The sequence below is a fragment of the Aegilops tauschii genome, unplaced genomic scaffold (assembly GCF_002575655.3).
Source record: "Aegilops tauschii subsp. strangulata cultivar AL8/78 unplaced genomic scaffold, Aet v6.0 ptg000963l_obj, whole genome shotgun sequence".
Classification (NCBI taxonomy): Eukaryota; Viridiplantae; Streptophyta; class Magnoliopsida; order Poales; family Poaceae; genus Aegilops; species Aegilops tauschii.
The window spans coordinates 14902-27321 of NW_027333181.1; the positions used below are offsets into that span (position 1 = coordinate 14902).

Genomic DNA, 12420 nt, shown 5'->3' on the forward strand with positions numbered 1-12420 from the left:
CCATCCTAGTGGATCCGTGTGGTAAGGAAAAACTGGTAATCTATTCCTTAAAAAAAAATCTTGGAGATTATGTAATGCTTACTCTCAAACTTTTTGTTTATACAGTAGTGATATTCTTTGTTTCACTCTTTATCTTTGGATTCTTATCTAATGACCCAGGACGGAATCCTGGACGCGAGGAGTAAAAATTCAGTTTTTTTTTTTTCTTATTGGATTTGTTTCGTACATTTATCTATGAGAAAATCCGGGGTCAGAATTCTTTCCAATTCGAAAGTCCCAAATGATCCAAGGGAGCGGAAAGAGAGGGATTCGAACCCTCGGTACAAAAAAATTGTACAACGGATTAGCAATCCGCCGCTTTAGTCCACTCAGCCATCTCTCCACGTTCCAAAGCGAAAGGTTTCCGTGATATGATATAGGCAAGAAATAAGAAATAACGGTTGCAAAAAACCCCCTTTTTTTCTTTCAAAAGTCTATAAAAATTATATTGCCAATTCCATTTTAATTATATTCTTTTTTCTTAATGTTAATAAAAAAGAAGAAAATTCTTGTTTTTTCTTTCTAAAATCGATATTGGCCGAGAGACAATCAAATAGATTTTCTCTTTAGCGGGCATTTCCATATAGGACTTGTTATAATTATAATAAAACAAGCAGGTTATATAAAAAAAAACGCTTTTTTTGTCGATTATTTATCAAGAAAGCAAAAAGGGTTCTTATCAAATCCACCATAAAATTGGAAAGAAGCATAAAGTAAGTAGACCTGACTCCTTTAATGATGCCTCTATCCGCTATTCTGATATATAAATTCGATGTAGATGAAATTGTATAAGCGAATTTTTTTTATTTCCTTAGACTTAGACCGCGCAAGACAAGAATTTTTCGCTATTTACGATTTCATATTCTTGTTACTAGATGTTCTATAGGAATAAGAAGAAATCGCAACTCCTTTGCGCTACACATAAAATTGGATTTCGAAGGTCCATTTTTTTTTCAGAATCCTCTATTTTAGTTCTTCCACCCATGCAATAGAGAGGGAATGGGAAAAGAAGGGTTACTTTTATTTTCATTTTTCCCTTAAAAGATAGACTTTGAAATAGGAGTCTTGGAATAATGCTGAATTCAAAGGTTTATTTCTTTCTATAGTATAAGAAAAACAATTTATTTCTATTTCTATAGTATAAGAAAAACAAATAGTATAAGAAAAACAAATCGAATCAAATTCATGGATTTACCACGACCTCGGTTGTGACTGTGACTCCATAGATAAAAATGGGAAATTTCTCTCTTCGAGACCATTGAAAAAGGGCATTGAACGACAAAGAAATCGTCCCACAGATAATAAAACTATCATATGCCTTGGAAAGTGATATGAGGTGCTCGGAAATGGTTGAAGTAATTGAATAGGAGGATCACTATGACTATAGCCCTTGGTAGAATTCCTAAAGAAGAAAATGATCTATTTGATACTATGGATGACTGGTTACGAAGGGACCGTTTCGTTTTTGTAGGATGGTCTGGCCTATTGCTCTTTCCTTGTGCTTATTTCGCTTTAGGGGGTTGGTTTACAGGGACAACTTTTGTAACTTCTTGGTATACCCATGGATTGGCTAGTTCCTATTTGGAAGGTTGTAATTTCTTAACCGCAGCAGTTTCTACCCCTGCCAATAGTTTAGCACACTCTTTGTTGCTACTATGGGGGCCCGAAGCACAAGGAGATTTTACTCGTTGGTGTCAATTAGGCGGTCTATGGACTTTTGTAGCTCTCCACGGGGCTTTTGCACTAATAGGTTTCATGTTACGCCAATTTGAACTTGCTCGGTCTGTTCAATTGCGGCCTTATAATGCAATCTCATTCTCTGGTCCAATTGCTGTTTTTGTTTCTGTATTCCTTATTTATCCACTGGGGCAATCTGGTTGGTTCTTTGCGCCGAGTTTTGGCGTAGCAGCGATATTTCGATTCATCCTTTTCTTCCAAGGATTTCATAATTGGACGTTGAACCCATTTCATATGATGGGAGTTGCCGGAGTATTAGGTGCGGCTCTGCTATGCGCTATTCATGGAGCGACCGTAGAAAACACTCTATTTGAGGACGGTGATGGTGCAAATACCTTCCGTGCTTTTAACCCAACTCAAGCTGAAGAAACTTATTCCATGGTCACTGCTAACCGCTTTTGGTCCCAAATCTTTGGTGTTGCTTTTTCCAATAAACGTTGGTTACATTTCTTTATGCTATTTGTACCCGTCACCGGTTTATGGATGAGTGCTATTGGCGTAGTTGGCTTGGCTCTGAACTTACGTGCCTATGACTTTGTTTCCCAGGAAATCCGTGCAGCGGAAGATCCTGAATTTGAGACTTTCTACACCAAAAATATTCTTTTAAACGAGGGTATTCGTGCGTGGATGGCAGCTCAGGATCAGCCTCATGAAAATCTTATATTCCCTGAGGAGGTTCTACCACGTGGAAACGCTCTTTAATGGAACTTTCGTTTTAGCTGGTCGTGACCAAGAACCACCGGCTTTGCTTGGTGGGCTGGGAATGCCAGACTTATCAATTTGTCCGGTAAACTGCTTGGAGCTCATGTAGCCCATGCCGGATTAATCGTATTCTGGGCCGGAGCAATGAACCTATTTGAAGTGGCCCATTTCGTACCAGAAAAGCCCATGTATGAACAAGGGTTGATTTTACTTCCACACTTAGCTACTCTAGGTTGGGGAGTAGGGCCAGGGGGGAAGTTCTAGATACTTTTCCGTACTTTGTATCTGGCGTACTTCACCTAATTTCCTCCGCAGTCTTAGGCTTCGGTGGCATTTATCACGCGCTTCTGGGACCCGAGACTCTTGAGGAATCTTTTCCATTCTTTGGTTATGTCTGGAAAGATAGAAATAAAATGACTACAATTTTGGGTATTCACTTAATTTTGTTAGGGTCTAGGTGCTTTTCTTCTAGTACTCAAGGCTCTTTATTTTGGCGGTGTATATGATACCTGGGCCCCTGGGGGGGGAGATGTAAGAAAAATTACCAATTTGACCCTTAGCCCCCAGTGTTATATTTGGTTATTTACTAAAATCTCCTTTTGGTGGAGAAGGGTGGATTGTTAGTGTAGATGATTTAGAAGATATAATTGGTGGGCATGTATGGTTGGGTTTTATTTGTGTATTTGGCGGAATTTGGCATATTTTAACCAAACCCTTCGCATGGGCTCGCCGTGCATTTGTATGGTCTGGAGAAGCTTACTTGTCTTATAGTTTAGCTGCTTTATCTGTCTTTGGTTTTATCGCTTGTTGTTTTGTATGGTTCAATAATACAGCTTATCCGAGTGAGTTTTATGGACCCACCGGGCCAGAAGCTTCTCAAGCTCAAGCATTTACTTTTCTAGTTAGAGACCAGCGTCTTGGAGCTAATGTGGGATCCGCTCAAGGACCCACAGGTTTAGGTAAATATCTAATGCGTTCCCCAACTGGGGAGGTTATCTTTGGAGGGGAAACTATGCGTTTTGGGACCTTCGTGCTCCATGGTTAGAACCTCTAAGGGGCCCCAACGGTTTGGACTTGAGTAGGTTGAAAAAAGACATACAACCTTGGCAAGAACGACGCTCAGCAGAATATATGACCCACGCTCCTTTAGGCTCTTTAAATCCGTGGGTGGCGTAGCTACCGAGATCAATGCAGTTAATTATGTCTCTCCTAGAAGTTGGTTATCAACTTCTCATTTTGTTCTAGGATTCTTCTTTTTTGTGGGCCATTTATGGCATGCAGGAAGAGCCCGAGCTGCTGCAGCAGGTTTGAAAAGGGAATCGATCGTGATTTGGAACCTGTTCTTTACATGAACCCTCTTAACTAAGATTTTCTTATTTATACCTGTTCTACTTTTTTTCTGTTCTGGCTCGGTTATTCCATCTAGCCGAGCCATTCATTCCTTTTTATGAAAGAAAGATAAGGGACAGAAAAAAAAAATGAAAGAAACAAACGTATTCAATAAGCAAAAGGAGAGAGAGGGATTCGAACCCTCGATAGTTCCTAGAACTATACCGGTTTTCAAGACCGGAGCTATCAACCACTCAGCCATCTCTCCACAGCCTAATCCTTATTTTACTCCTACAAATAGAACATAGCCATATAAAAAATAAAAAGATTTATTAGCCTCTAGAAAGATATCAGATACAAGTTCCTTTTCGATATATCTCTGTATACTGTATACACGGATACAGGATCCGCTATACCCGCTTGTGAAATAAAGAGTAAATAATCTCTTCTCACCCCCATATCCAAATAAAAAAGCGGTTTAAGTAATAAATTTGAATTAAAGAGAAGAATCAATGGATTCATGATTAAACCCCTCCTACTTCTTGTATTTTTTTACAATTTTGGTTTAAGTGAGGGATCAAATATGTAGTCAACTTTATTTGATGGTAGCTTGGAGGATTAGAAATATGACTATTGCTTTCCAATTAGCTGTTTTTGCATTAATTGCGACTTCCTCAGTCTTAGTAATTAGTGTACCCCTTGTATTTGCTTCTCCTGATGGTTGGTCAAATAATAAAAATGTTGTATTTTCCGGTACATCGTTATGGATTGGACTAGTCTTTCTCGTAGCTATTCTGAATTCTCTCATTTCTTAAATTAAATTTGGTTAATATTTATTAACCCCATAAAAAAGAAATAATAAAGGCCATTTCTTCTAAAAAATTAGAATAGTGAGACGTATTAAAACGCAATTTGCGTTCCGAATTGCTAGCTCTTCTCTTTCAGTATTATGAAATTCCATTCCCATTAGAATATTCATTCACAGATAATAAAAAAAGGAAAACTCTAATATAATAGAAAATGAAATGAAACGGTCGACCCAGACATAGAAGGTCGACCCAGGCGGATATACGCTATAAAATATCATACCGTAGCGAGCGTAGTTCAATGGTAAAATATCTCCTTGCCAAGGAGAAGATACGGGTTCGATTCCCGCCGCTCGCCCGCTTAATTTATCAAAGTACTATGATAAAAAGTTTAGTCTAGTTAACTGTTTAACTACTTATATTAAATTAAGTATTAATTAGGTGTTAGTCTAGTGCCGTATCCCTTACTATCTTACCCTTCCTTTGCATCCCACTCAAAAAAGAGGGCGCTCCGGAGGCAGAAATAGAACTCGCCAACAGAGCTCCAAAAATTGGGTATTAACTGAGACAAACAACGGGCAAACTTTTTTTAAAGGGAAGAGAGAGGTAGACTGTCCCTTTCGTTTCATTTTTATTTTCTGCAGGGTAGGGAGAAGCCTTGCGCCTTCTTTTTTTGAAGGCAAGTGACTTCGCAAACTGCTCAATTTTGCCCTCTAGGGCCGGGAACTAATGAATAAAAAAGGGTTGGATACGCCCCTCTACCATATCTAGAGAAATAGAATAGTCCTTTTATACAGACTGCTAAGTGCGGAGACGGGAATCGAACCCGTGACCTCAAGGTTATGAGCCTCGTGAGCTACCAAACTGCTCTACTCCGCTCTGGAGTACCAGAAACTGGTGGACAAAAAAGGCTTGAATACAAGCCTCTAACATGTCTAGACAAAGAGAATACTCCTTTTATACAGAATGGAGCGGGTAGCGGGAATCGAACCCGCATCGTTAGCTTGGAAGGCTAGGGGTTATAGTCGACGTTGGTTGATTATTTTTAACGTCTCTAATTCAAAACCGAACATGAAATTTGATTTCATTCGGCTCCTTTATGGATATTCTCACCACTTAACATCTATGTCAGCTTTTCTATTTGAATGGAACCAAAGCTCTCCGCTTTCTAGATGATCCTTATAGAGTAGGAGATAGAAATTCTATCTAAATCCATCTAATCTACTTACTTCGTTCCCTAATTTCATTCAAGAGATCCTGAGGAAAAGAATTGGGTTTCCACCGAGCTTAAACAATATGCGGATGGTTCTAGTAAACCAAAACTATCGTTTTTTAGCTATTTGGCTTCCTTATTCCTTATTTTAAGAAGATTTAGTTACGATTGGAAATCAACTTTTTTGTATCTTCATCCATAGATCCTTTACTCATATTTTCAAAATTGGAATACTTAATCCAATGCAAAATTATGCTTCGCGACTCTGTACTCATAATCCTATTTTTATTTTGGATGCAATTTAAATTAGTCTTTGGATACAAATCGCCAGAATGTATATTCTTCCTCAATATGCTATTGAGAGGAAAAGGATTTAATCCTTTATAAGAACTAAAGTTTTCATCGGAATATAAAAATAAAAAACTTAAGGATGCCTTAAGTATATCATTTCAAATTCAGTTATTATATAGAACGAATCACACTTTTACCACTAAACTATACCCGCTACATTGTAGATTATGGTATAAATGGTACCCTTTGTCAAGGATAGCCATTTGACAAGAAGGCTAATTCCCCCTTATTGAATCAGATGGAGAAGGTTCATGACACTGAGCCGTTGGTACTTCTACTTCGATCGCTCGCCTTTACTTTAGGATTTAGATAGCCCCTCTGGTCTGTAAAAAAAATCTTTTCTTACCATGCTAATAGCGCCTGAACCAAATGTATTTATTTTGATTAGGATCCTATTCTACGGTTACGACTACAATAATAATTATTTACTTTGCAAGGACGTAAGTGTGTCAGACTGCTAAATTGTTTTATTATTCCTACAATATAAACTAGGGGATATAGGGGGTAACACTGTCCCTATAAATTCCTTTTTCCTTTTCTTTTTTGTCCAGAATTGAACAAAAAAGAAATTATGGAAGATGTTTTCTTCCCCCATTAAGTCCGAGCCATAGAGTAAGAGTGAGATGAGTTTTCCAAATTCATCATAGACTTTCCCTATGGCTTGATAGAAGTAAGCAGCAAAGAGTCGTAACTTAAAGAAAAAACGGACAGGGCCGACAGATTTACCTGATGTAAAGAAGATCCTAAAAGTCTCTGATTAGTCGACTCTCTCCATTTAACACTTTCCTCTCTCTCCTTTTTTCCACTGACTCAATTCTAGTTTATTAGATTCTTGTTTAAAAGAATGAAAAAAGTTCAATAGAACTAAGAACACATAAAAAATAGCATAGAGGATCAAGGCCATTACCAAAAGTTCCTCCCAAGGATCCTATATCCTATTGGGTATCTGTTCCCCGCCTTTTCCCGCTAGGATCGGAAATCTTATATTTTCCATATCCATATACCGTTGAATCCTTGGGGTTCCAGAATCCGCCTATTTTACTAGTCTTCGGAAACGGAAAACCCTGAACCAAGAAGAGTTGGATATGTTATGTAGGGTATGTTTTTTTTTTATTAATTTTATTTTGAGCTCTCAAGATATCGATATATACATATACAATCTCTACATAATGTCTCTCTCTCTATCTCTATATATTATATATATAATATGTACATTATGCAGTAGACCCATAATGGGAAATCCAAGTGGCTAATTTTTGAATTAAATAAAAAGCCCTTTTAACTCAGTGGTAGAGTAATGCCATGGTAAGGCATAAGTCATCGGTTCAAATCCGATAAAGGGCTTTTTAATTAGTGGTAGAGTAATCTCGTGCTAAGACGTAAGTCGTTGGTTCGAATCTGATAGAGTACTTTTCTACTAAATTGATTCACTTTTGTTCTTTGTTTTTTGAAACTTTCTCTATATTTTTAGAGAATTTTATGACTTAGTGCGGGATGGATGCATTTTTGGTCTGAACACTAAATGAAGCACGGAGAATTAATCTATAACGATCAACTAAAAAAAATCCTAGATGAAAACATAACAGAAAAGTTGGAAAAACTCTTTGCTTTGGATCTATTTATACTTTTCGAGTATATTGACAATTCCAAAAACTGCTCATACTATGATTATAGTATAATCACGAGCGGTTGTATATGGCCCTATCGTCTAGTGATGCCCCTATCGTCTAGTGGTTCAGGACATCTCTCTTTCAAGGAGGCAGCGGGGATTCGACTTCCCTGGGGGTAGGGAGTATTATGAAAGGAGGTTAATCATAGATTAGCAAAAACCCTAGAATAAATTCTTCCTGGGTCGATGCCCGAGTGGTTAATGGGGACGGACTGTAAATTCGTTGACAATGTCTACGCTGGTTCAAATCCAGCTCGGCCCAAACCAAAAATCTAGGGCTTCGTGAGTATGAACTAAATCCTTTTGTTTTTCCTTCCATAAAATAAAATGTCTGATCTATAGAAATAAAAGATAAAGAAAAAAGGGAAATTTTTTTTTTCTAATCCATATCTCTCTCATTCCTTTCTTACAAACAAAAGAGTTTTTCTTATTGAAGGCTGGATTATTATCCATTTTTAGTGATAAAAAATCACGACATACTAGTTATGTCACTCTCACTATACCCACGTATAATATAATATGTGGGTATGTAGTATATGATTCGTCTATTTCTTAGAGTACGAAAGACGAATCGAATCTTCTTATGGTTCTATTTAAGAATGGGTATGCCATACACCCCGCGGGGATTGTAGTTCAATTGGTCAGAGCACCGCCCTGTCAAGGCGGAAGCTGCGGGTTCGAGCCCCGTCAGTCCCGAACTAGGGTTCAATGAATGGAGAAATTGATATTTCCTTTTTCCATGAAAAAAAGGGGCAGGGAGCAAGATCAAATACCCACAGGGCACCCTTACTTCACTTTTTTATTTTGCATCCCTCATTAAAGAGGGAGGGAAGGCATATAGGAATTTTTTTTCACTACTCCCGATCGATAAAGATAAAGAAAGACACACATACGATATGTGGATTAGTAGAATTTAGGATATTATATTACTCTATCTTTCTTTATGATGATACCATCCTCATCTTAATTTCCTATTCCACTCTTATGGAATAGAGTACCGGTATTTTACCGGAATCCATACATAAATCGTATTCCCTTTTTATTTCAGACCTCTTTTCCCCATCTCACTTCTACTGCTTATTTGGATGTCTATGTGACCCATAGAAAGTTGGTCATATAATACATACATAATTGTATGTATAACTATAAGAAAAAGGAAGGGAAATTGTATAAGATTAAGAAAGTAGAAGATTAAGAAAGCTCGTGGGTTAGAGATATAGAAAAGAAAAAGTAGAAAAGGATTAAAAAAGAGGGAATTCCTAATCCAATCAAAAAACCCATTTTGGTCTTAGTGTGGATAGAGGATCTTCCTATGTTATACTATATAACTCTCATCCGTGAAATATAACTCTCATCCATGAATTGATTTGATAGATCCGATATTCATAATATTGAATTGATTCAGTATTATCAGAATGCAAGCCCTACCCTTGAATTTACAAGATACCCCTTTTTCCTCTCCATGGGATTACATCCCGAGTTATTGTGAAAATAAAAAATAAAGAGGTTATGGAAGTCAATATTCTCGCATTTATTGCTACTGCACTGTTCATTCTAGTTCCTACTTCTTTTTTACTTATTATTTATGTAAAAACAGTCAGCCAAAATAATTAATTGGAATTCCAATTAATCATTGAAGAAATTAAAAAGGGATTAAATAAAAAAAATCCAAGTCTTAAATGAAAGGATCTGGTTGGAATCTTAAAGTGTGGTAGAAAGAACTACATATAGTTTTTTCTACGACACTTTAGATTCTTTCTATTATATTATCTTTGAATCTACATAGAATAGATTAGTAGATTGAAATAGTTAAGTAGTCTAATTCAATTTCTTTTTTCATTGCATCCACTTAATTTCAATCAGGTCAAAATAAAAAAATCTAAGACAATTCTTGACCAAAGAATCCATGGAAGGAAAGAAAAATAATATTAAGAATAGACTATAGTAAAAAGTAAAAGGAAATGGAAAATGTGTGATATGCCGTGAATAGTTCCGTGGAAGAAAGTCGAATTTTCTTATGTATAGAACTTTTTTTAACCATTCGTCATTTCTAGTAGAAATTATGAATTGGTATAATGGCTCTTTCTTACATTACAACTTACAATACAAGAGTTTCTTACAGGAGTGAAACAAAACTAAAGAAAAAGATTAAAGAATAACGTTTGACAAAATGATTAATGCAAAATGATCCATTAATGAAAAGAATTGATACAACAATTTGATTACTTAATCAATTAGTAGTATCCCTAGAGTCCACTCCTTCCCCATACTACTAGTGAAAGAGAAAATGTAAAGACTACCATTAAAGCAGCCCAAGCGAGACTTACTATATCCATCTAAATTATGTCTCCTATTTCTATGAAGGGATTATTCTATTCTACTATTGATCAATAATCATAGTGGAATCAAGGGTACAGAGTCAAAAAGGGATTCCGCCCTAAGGCCATGGATCAATCAGTTCAAGGAATTTACTCCTAACAAATTCTTATAGGAATTCTGGTAGAATTAGAGAGCATTAAAAATACGATACTATAGCCCTTTTTTCCTTAAAAAAGAAAGAGTACGGGAATGATGTCCTGAATAGAAGAAGCGGGAATAGGAAGATTTTTTATTCCTTTTGTTACTCTTTTTTTTTTTTTAAGCAAAGGACGCCCGAATATACCATAAAATTAACGATAGATAAATATTTATTGGATACCTACCTTACCTAATGTTTATTTTTGACCTAAACCCTGCAGCCTTGCTTTGTATCATTCTATGAAAGAATGAAGAGGAAGAGATTTTATCCATAACACAACTCCTAAATTGATTTTGATCGACCTATTTAATCTGATTCTCGTTAGAATTAAAATTAAGTAGTCCTTACTTTAGTGTATGTAGGTAACATAAGATGTACGATAAAAAAATGTATAATAATTAGTAAGTCTTGATATTCTTTCGTGGAGTCCCTTCTTGAATCTTAGATTGAAAAAAAAAAAGAATGCCCCTTAGGGACCTTTCTTTGGATACCAAGATTTCTGACATCTTATCCTCGTATTTTAAAATTATCAAATCGAATCTCAATTAAGAACCAATTCAAATTCATATAATAAAAGAATAAGGAAACACTACCTCACCCCTATTGATAACCATTTGGCCACTACCGTCAAAACAAACCCTAACCCTAGTTTGAGGATAGAACTATGGTATGGTTTCTCTAAACCCAGTATCGGCAGGCCCAGTTACTCTCTTGCCCGAACTTATGCGAAGTAAAAATTGATCGAATTCGATCAGCACTATAAAAAAAACCTAAGTATTTTATTGATCAGGCGGCACCCAGATTTGAACTGGGATAAAGGATTTGCAGTCCCCTGCCTTACCGCTTGGCCATGCCGCCAAAAAATCCGATCAAAAATCTAGAAAACAGCAAGTATTCATCCACGTTTTCTTACGAAAAGCCCCTTTTATTTTGAATATAATTCTACTTACTTTTTTCCAATCTTTTTCAAAAAATCTATTCCTGCTTTTTTTGATCCAGTTTCTATTATTCTCCTCGATAGATTCTATCTTAAAACATACATTGTTAACACAATAAAACTTCCCATTTCTTTCTATTGAGATGAAAAAGAAGAAAAAGTGGATTTCTATTCACAGGCTGCAAAATTCAGAATAAATTGGAACCGTTAACTAGAATTCTCTTTTTTTTATTGCAGTAGTGAACTACTCTTAAATCGGTATTATCTCCCCCCCCTTCAATGGCATAATAAAATAGTATGACTTTATGCTTAATCCGTGTATAGGTAAACTTTAGGTCCGAACAGCATTATTATCCAAAGATCCCCTTTATGTACATATCTCTATGGAGAATCATGCTTTAATTTTTAAAAGTATTAAATTAAATATCTTGAATAAAAAAAGGAAATTTGCTCTGATATAGAGTATAACCTTACTATCTTGGCCTACCCAAGTGAAATTACGATAAAAGAAAAGCATGGATATGGGGAGAGGTGGATAACTAGATTGGCATGTACTTAAAAAAGGGACTTACTTGATTTTAGAATTCCACAATGAAATACTGAATTTTCTAGTAATTATACTACTCCGATCCGAAATAAAAAAGAACCCTCAAATTATTTTGAGAAATTAAAGTAAGCACGCTATTCTAAATCGAAGTAAAGTCAAACTTTCTAGTATATTATATTACGGCTTTATTACATTCATAGAAAGGAGATAAAATGAGAAATCTTTGCCATCCAATCTGATTAGAATATCATAACATAAAGTATAAGTGGCAGAATTTTTTTTTTTAGGAATGTTTTATCAATTCATTTTCATTTCATTTGTACCCCTGGCAAACTCGAACTTTCGTCCAAATGGTCTCTATTCATATGTATGAAATACATATATGAAATACGTATGTGGAGTTCCCTAGAATTTCATGTGATTCAGTAAACAGAATATAGATTCCATGATTGCTAGATCGATCCAGAGGGATTGATGAAGAGTGAGCTGATAATGGAATTTTTCTTTGATAAACAGGAAACTTAAGATTAAGATGCTCCGGAATGGAAACGAGGGAATGTCCACAATACCCG

The 12420-nt window shown here is 36.0% G+C and overlaps 6 non-coding genes across 6 annotated transcripts; 3 read left to right on the forward strand and 3 right to left on the reverse strand.

The window, feature by feature from the left end:
- Nucleotides 1–294: 294 nt before the first annotated feature.
- Nucleotides 295–382, reverse strand: TRNAS-GCU (transfer RNA serine (anticodon GCU)). Its single transcript has one exon. It is a non-coding gene; the product is annotated as a tRNA-Ser (tRNA).
- Nucleotides 383–3987: 3605 nt separating this feature from the next.
- TRNAS-UGA (transfer RNA serine (anticodon UGA)) lies at nt 3988–4075 on the reverse strand. Its single transcript has one exon. It is a non-coding gene; the product is annotated as a tRNA-Ser (tRNA).
- An 825-nt stretch (nt 4076–4900) lies between these two features.
- On the forward strand, nt 4901–4971 carry TRNAG-GCC (transfer RNA glycine (anticodon GCC)). Its single transcript has one exon. It is a non-coding gene; the product is annotated as a tRNA-Gly (tRNA).
- A 2478-nt stretch (nt 4972–7449) lies between these two features.
- Nucleotides 7450–7521, forward strand: TRNAT-GGU (transfer RNA threonine (anticodon GGU)). The gene has a single exon. It is a non-coding gene; the product is annotated as a tRNA-Thr (tRNA).
- A 505-nt stretch (nt 7522–8026) lies between these two features.
- TRNAY-GUA (transfer RNA tyrosine (anticodon GUA)) lies at nt 8027–8108 on the forward strand. The gene has a single exon. It is a non-coding gene; the product is annotated as a tRNA-Tyr (tRNA).
- A 3044-nt stretch (nt 8109–11152) lies between these two features.
- Nucleotides 11153–11222, reverse strand: TRNAC-GCA (transfer RNA cysteine (anticodon GCA)). Its single transcript has one exon. It is a non-coding gene; the product is annotated as a tRNA-Cys (tRNA).
- Between the last annotated feature and the right edge of the window lie 1198 nt (nt 11223–12420).